The following is an 8,081-nucleotide window of genomic DNA, read 5'->3' on the forward strand; positions in this document are numbered from 1 at the left end:
CCCCGTGCTGTGAACTCAAGGTGGATGGAGAAATTTTTGGCGACGCCTCAGAGGCAGAGGCATATTTTTGCTGATCACGTCAACCTCCCTTCATAGGAGTTAATCTATCTAACAGTTCATATTACTAATAGGAACTATTTGATTGTGGTTGTTATATTTCCCCCGTCTTGGACTCCTAACAAATGTTGGATTATTGTTTGTGTTTGGAGATTACATTACTTTTGTTCAGAGTTTAGAAATGGGTTCGTACCTTACATGAATCTGTGAATTTGAGTTGAATGTTGATGTTGTGTTTGATTATTGTTTGTCTTTGGAGTCATTACTTTACATGTTCAGAGTTTAGAAATGGGTTCGTACCTTACATGAATCTGTGAACTTGAGTTAAATTTTGATGTTGTGTTTGAATATTGTTTGTGTTTGGAGATTATTTTATATATTTAGAGTTTAGACATTGGTTCGTACCTTACATGAATCTATGAATTTGAGTTGAATTTTGATGTTGATTTTGATATTTTTGTGTTTGGAGATTACTTCACATATTCAGAGTTGATATTCTTTATGTTGTTATCATTTAAGAGAACCCCCATCATCTGATTATTAATATAAACTGCTATTATTTTATTGTCCATCTCGCCTTCTGCGATTGCATTCTCATGTTTGGTTTCTTTAGAACCTCCTTTTTACCGTCCTGTCTTGATGACGTTGCCAAAAGTTAACATTTTGTAGTAAAAAAACATCAAAAACATTATCATTAAACAGGTATTCCTCCACCTGTTGACCTAATATTACCCAGATCACACTTGCAGTACTGTGCATTACTGTATACGTACTACCACATGCTGCGAAGATTCCAGCCGACCATATGCATTTGTAAACATTCTGCCCATTTAACGCCATTTGCAAACCGCCTCGAGTCCTCCAAACAAAGTTGACTCAGAAGACTGCAACTGTAACGGACGTACTACACCCAATGCAGTACACCTAATATCATTGGTCAAATTGCCTTGGGAGAGCTTCGCATTCACAACAACGTTTTCGCATATGCCTTTTACTAGTAAAACGCGTTCAAGCGTCTTATTTTGGTGATTGGCAGTAGTTTTTAAACGAAAAGCACGACATGAACGATAGTTGTTGCAGTAGTACCAAGGATCTGGCACAACGACAATTATCCTCGATCAGGCTCTCAGTGGCAATGTTCCTCACTTCTTAGCAAACGTATTGGATATTAAGCTGGAGGGATAATTACCGATCTTAACTTCATCAGACCAATAAGATTAACTTTACCAAGCTTTTACACATAACACATTTATGCAGAGTTTTATGTTTATCAAAGACCAAAATAGTTGGTGGTATATGAAAATTAAAGGTAATATAATCAAAATAGATTTATTTTAGATGTGGATATATTGAACCAATCAGTTTCACCGCAAAACGTCAACACTACCAGCATGACGTAATGCTCTAGTTGCGTCATAAATGGGCAAAACTTATTGACAAAAGACAGTCAACTGATCACATATATTACTGATGCGTAGTTTCTAGGTAGACACTTTCCTCCTAGACCACCACACTGCTATGAAATCAAAGGGAGAACGAAATTATCATTGTTTTTACCATTATCCGCTATTTTGAAAGACGTTCTGCAAGATTGACAGTTCATGTGGCAAATCTCTTGTAAACAGTTCAAAAACACGTACCCAGTATAGAAACACTGCACCAAAACAGTCAGCCCGTCTTTTGTAAAGGATGTAAGGTCAGCATAATGTTGACGTTGCTATGGTGGATGTTGGGTTTTCCTTGGATAACAGCAAAAAGACAACTTCAGGTCAAAAGGTCTCAAATGACAAAGCAGAACTATGTAGTGTTGCAATGCTGTAACAGTTTAGTCTAGGGTGACGAAAACCGCACCAATTTCTGCTTTCAAGACACGCATTCTAGTTACAAATAAAACGATAGAAACACCAGAAGCCCCTTATCAATAGAACTGATACGGAACTGCATTCTTTCAGTTCAAACTTACTGAACCGTACTGAAAATATTTTCTATACGGTCAGATTGTCACTTTTGTTAAATGCCCGTTGCCAGGTCTTAACTGCGTTGTTATAGCTACGTGGTCCATACCCTTGTCCGTTCCTGCTAGGTTGGGCCTTAACTCAGAGCAACTCGCTCTGATCTACCAAAAACGTTCAAGGACATCATTGAACTGATTCTTAGAGGATTTTTCTGGGTTAAAGTAGATTTTTCACCAGAGTTTTGTCATGGCTGACGACGACGACACATCGCCGGAGAAGGACTTTGCGGACAACACGACTCTCCACGGGATAGGGAAGGTGTCCGGCAGCGAAAAGTGTACTTTGAAACTGATCTGGCTAACCATCTTTCTGGCCTGCTTTGGAGTGGCGGCTTGGCAGATTACAGAGACGTACGTATAATACCTGATTTCTACTAATACTTCTACATAAAACAGATGGATAAAGTGCGTCATGGCACATAGCGTCCCAGGAGACAAGATGCAGCAAGTGTGGCAGGTGTTCGTGCGCAAAATATATATAAACGACTGGAGAAAAGTGCACAAAATGAACTGAACTGTGCAACTATGTACAATAGCCACGCTAGTAAATATAGTAACTCAAAATGCCCAACTGCCCTGTCTGAATATTAGATATAATCCTGTGGCACATTTGAAAAGCTGCACGCTAAAATACATATTGGACGGTTTGGAAATAGATCTAGTGATATCAAGATTCTATAATCTTTTCCAAAGTTCGGAAAATGTCATAATGATATGATAGTGTGGAATTGGAACCTACTACTAGATCCTTTGTAGTTCCACCCTCTGTTCAGCTGTTGAGGTACATATAAATGCTTGGTAAGCACTATGCGACATTTTCAAACGGTGGCCCAGTCGGACAGCTTTCGGGAACCAAAAAAATATGAATATAAAAGACACCAAACTACACAAGACGCAAAGAAATTAGTTTTGGGCACTATTTTTGCATATCTTTTAGTTTACGTACGAGGGGTGATCAATATGTTCTCGGCCTAACCCAGAAATAATGAGCACAACTCAAATTTTGAGGCACAACTTTATAGTATGAAGCCTTTTATCAATATCCTCCAAATTACAAATCATTGGAGTCATTACTTTCCAGGCATTGGTTTTATGCAAATTAGAAGGTAAGTGGCGAGAAAAAGAAGGGTGAAGTGTGATCAGACAATTTGACCCGCACACCTCAGGTTTCAGATCAATTGTCCACTTTTTTTCGTTATCCCTTTCCTAACGTTACTGGGTGTCACCTGCAACGTAATGATCACAATAATTTGAATTTTGGTACACATTTATATAAGATTTTATACAAGTACGAGGGATTATCAATAAGTCCTCGATTTTGCGGAGAAATAATAAGCACAGCTCAGATTTCGAAGCATAGATTATAACTGTATAACGTCTTATATAAATCTGTACCAAAATTCAAATCATTGTGATCATTACTTTGCAGGCGACACCCAGTAATGTTAGGTAAGGGAGAACGGAAAAAATGGGACAATTGACCTGACCTGAGGTGTGCGATCGAACTTGCGCTGCTGGAAGTCAGACACCCAATTCTTTTTGCTTGAAATAGGAGGAGAATGATTATCAAACATTTTGACAATTTGTCATATTGATCACCCCTCGTATGTATTTCTTTTTTCTTTTTTTTTCGATTCCACAAAACAGCCCGGTCGGGCCCCGGTTTGGAAATGTGCCGTTTGTTGGCCTTATTGGGAACCTTTTTTTTTACTTTTGAATTCGGAAGTTTTTCTCACTCCTTTTTCAGCATAATCCGCTACCTCCAGTACAACACGGTGACCAACATCAAACTGGAGTTTGAGAATGAGCTGACCTTCCCTGCCGTCACTGTCTGCAACTTCAACAGGTACTTAAAAATTCTCGCCCTGTCAGCAAAACGTTATTCAACAGCAACCATGTAATTTCTGCGAATTCGCAAGGAAGTTATCTTTTGGGTGACGTTGGTATAAATAGTGTTTCAGGTTTGTGTGTGTGTGTGTATGTGTATGTTTGTCACGGTGTGACGGGTGTTTGCTGTTTGTGTGTGCGTTTGCGAGTGTGCGCGTATGCGTGTGTTGTTTGTGTGTGTGTGTGTGGTGTGTGTGTGCGCGTGCCGTTTGTGTATGCATGCGTGCGCGAGCTGAAGGAGAGATAGTTGAGTGAGTTACTGGGGGAGTGATTATGTAAGTTGATGAGCTGAGCGCGTGAGTGGGCTAGTGAGTGAGTGAGTGTTCGGGTATGTCTCTGAACATATTTCTTCCCCCCACCCCTCCCTCCCCACAGGTTTGAGGAGAACCGTCTCCAGGCTGACACGCAGGCGTACCTGTCCGCCCTGCTGTACGGATACTACCTGCCGCCGCCCGTAGGGGTGTACATAGACGACCAGGGCAATCTTGTGTCCGTCGTCAGGTAAATCTCAATTTGAATTCTATAGTCTCAATATTTACTATCAATTAAAAAAGACACATAGACCGTACACAGTTGCATTTCAAATATCAAAAGTTCAAGAGCACCTCACCAATAAAGTGTTTTCCCAGGACCGATTTGGACCCGGTGAATACTACACTTGAGGCCGGGTGGCAACTGGTGAAGGATTGGAACTTCTTCGTCTGTACGTTCAAGGGAGAAGAGTGCACCGTAGCGGTACGTTTTTGATACTACTCACAGAAGCGCAGGGATAGAGATTGCTGATCTTTAGTGTTCAATGCGCACAATGGACTAACTACCGTGAAGCTAGCCAATCCGATTCGCAAGGCATTTTCAGTTGTTGCGAAACCTTATATACGTTATACGTGACCTGAGATTCGGCCTTGTTTGGTGTAGATCCCCTGGCCTTCTTTCGATGTCTCCAACCCAAACAACCTCTCAGCTCACAATGGCACAGACAAGGCTGGGTACCATCCGGATAGCAGTTCGTTTTGACATTTATCATACACTGTATACAGTCGCTTCTCGCTCCGACTTTTGTTATAGACTATATATATACAGTCACTTCTCTGCTATTAGCAGAAGCGAACATAGGAGCGAACTACTAGTACTATCCGGATGGTACCCAGGCTACAAACAATGTGGAAAAGGCTAAAAAAAACTGCAATGTTTTAATGCGTAGGATTTCAAACACGTCTTTACAACCTACGGGAATTGCTACACATTCAACGCCGTGGTAGACCCTGAGAACCCGCGCCGACAGAGGCTACCAGGGGCAGGCAATGGACTAAAGCTCGTCTTCAACATTCAGAGCGTAAGGACCGTTCTTTTCCATTTGTTTATGTGTGTGTGTGATCATGAGTTTTCACCACTAGCTATTATAAGGGGGTTCACACGTGCGTATATATGTATTTGAGGTCCATATGGGAGTCTTATGGGCCTCTACCAGGCTCCACATGACGGTCCCGGGGAAAAAGAAATTGGACAAATGTAGCCAGATAACATACCAGCGGAGTTAGCTGGTCGCAAATCATACTTCTCGGACAGCTATGTTATGTGTTTATCTACATTTGTTCCATTTCTACTATTGTTACATGCATGTGAAGCCTGGTAGAGTCTAAGAACTACACACGCACCTCATTCGGACTTGGCATTTATACGCACGTGTGATGAACCCGGCTATATCCCAGAAGACGTTAGTTACCGAAACATTGAAGAACAAGAACAATTTTGGGTTTATAAAATTTCAACAGGCTCACCCATTGACCTGATAAAGCTTTTCACAGACAATGTCCTGATTTCTCACATCTGTTTTGACAGGAATTTTACACCGAGGACCCTGAGCAAGGAGGCAGTGACGATGTGGGGATGAAGGTTCTTATTCACGACCAGAAGGAGCCGCCGAAGATGGACACCCAGGGCATCGCTGTGGGGCCGGGCAGCCACGCCTTCATCGGGATATCAAAAATAGAGGTGTGGTGTTAGCGCTAGTTTTGTCTTGTTTTTCTAACCACATCATTTAATATGATTCCTAATTGTATATTAATACATTTTCATTCACACATTAATGGAGAAAGCTGCAGCTGACAATGAATGAAGAAAGCAATGACATATAGCTAGATCTTTATAACATGGTCCCCAAACACACTAAACATTAACCAAAATTATTCTGATTATGCAACATGACTTCCATATCTACATGACGTATATACTTTACGTTATGTACACCTTTGACTAACTTACATAAGTCACTATGTTGACAATCCAATCATTACCACTTAAAATCATGTCACTTTTACGTTAGATAATTGGTGTCGGTTAATGTTCCACCTGCCACAAATTACATATGTTACATGCATTTTATTCCTATAATAGAGAACACTACAAATATAGATTTTTCTCACTAATATGCAAATTAAGGGCCAATTTAAATAATTTGCAATTCATTATATGCTATTAATAATATTTATTTCTGAGCTACCTGCATGCTAACTATCATTGAAATCCATCGTTCATTTGTTCCGTTATTCTTCTTGGAAGGTTTTGACAAAAACGCCCCTGCAGTTCCAGAGCAATTTGCTGGGGTCCCAAACATACCCCACATTTACCTTACATCAAAGCTATCTGCCAAAAAGAAAATCAAGACCAAAGTATGTCCAGGTCAAAAGACACAAAAAAGTTCAGTTGTCATGCTACACAAAATGCTGTCTTCGGTCCTCAAAATCGTGCGACGATCGCACGGCGTATGTGACAAAGCCCTACTGAGGATCTATGACACTAGTGATTGGTTTTAATGAACTTGACTTGTTCTAATACCATTTTCCACTGCTGTCCATGTAGTACAAGAATGAGATTCCGCCTTGGGGAGAGTGCCAGGACAAGGAGCTTCAGTACTATGATGACTACACCCTGACCGGCTGTCTGTTGGAGTGTGGGACCAACCACGTGTACGAACAGTGCGGGTGCCGACTGTTCTATCTGCCTGGTAAGTAATTCACTGATCCTTTACCCGTGTCTTCATTATCAGAGGGAGAATTCTTTTCTTTGATAAGAACTAGCATTGAGTTTTAAAATGTTCTATATATAACATGGTAGGGCACATTGTCATTAGAAGACTAGGATTGCCGGTTAATTATAAGCCGTTTCTGACGGCATGTGACGGGTCCAGACGGTATGGGACAGTCTCAGACGCTCTAGCTCTTAGACGCTCTTAGACGGCGTCCAAACATGGAATTTCGGACGCTTTCATTTTCAGAGAGGTTATGCCAATCAATAGGATGATCGGAATGAAGAGGATGAGTCTGAGTGATGGCAATGGCGGAAGATACATTTTGAAAGAAAACAGCAAATTTGCCACGTCTTCTGTGTGTCTTAATGTCTAATTGTGTAATCAGATATAAAATTGATAATTTTTCTTTCTAAAACTATTTCAGGTGGCAATGACTACTGTGAGCCGGAAGCGATAGCAAACTGCGCACTGGATACTATAAGTAAGTCTTCACCTCTTCAGTCGGACGTTTATATGCCAAATGAAGTCTAAGCACAAAGGGATATTAGTAACTACATTGCGGCAAAAGTGTCACAATCATAGAAGAAATTGCTACAATATGCTTCAAAGTGTTGAGATTGACATCAAATTAACAAGAAAAGTAGACAAATATTTGGTTGAAATAATAGCGGTTCAAACGGAAAAAAAGAGCTCGAAGAGCTTCTTATGTGATCCAGGCGTAAATGATAACAGTCAGTGTTGGATGTGTTTTGAGTTACATATTTAGTTGGATATAAACTTAAAATGCGCTTCCATGGGTACACAATGAGTGTCTAGGTCATAGTAAAAGTCAAGGTGCTTATACTTCGATGTAAGTTAGACATACAGGTGATAAGATACGCCCAAAAGTAGTTACTCAAGCAACTGGATATGATTTTGTCAGACGTTTCAACTTCTATCCCGTGACGAAAACTACTGGATAGTAATCGGAAGGTCTGACCGTTTCCAAAATCATATCCAGTTGCTTGAGTAACTACTTTTTGGCGTATCAAAGTGCTTATGCCTTACGATATTTTCACAGACGCAGTAACAGCAGGGAACTACACCTGTGACTGA

General features: G+C 40.6%; 1 protein-coding gene across 1 annotated transcript in view; it reads left to right on the forward strand.

The window, feature by feature from the left end:
- LOC118427198 (acid-sensing ion channel 1B-like) overlaps nucleotides 1-8,081 on the forward strand; it is a 71,360-nt gene that overhangs the window by 58,292 nt on the left and 4,987 nt on the right. The gene's annotated exons all lie outside the window — the stretch shown is intronic.

This window comes from Branchiostoma floridae, chromosome 12 (genome assembly GCF_000003815.2).
Source record: "Branchiostoma floridae strain S238N-H82 chromosome 12, Bfl_VNyyK, whole genome shotgun sequence".
NCBI classification, from domain to species: Eukaryota; Metazoa; Chordata; class Leptocardii; order Amphioxiformes; family Branchiostomatidae; genus Branchiostoma; species Branchiostoma floridae.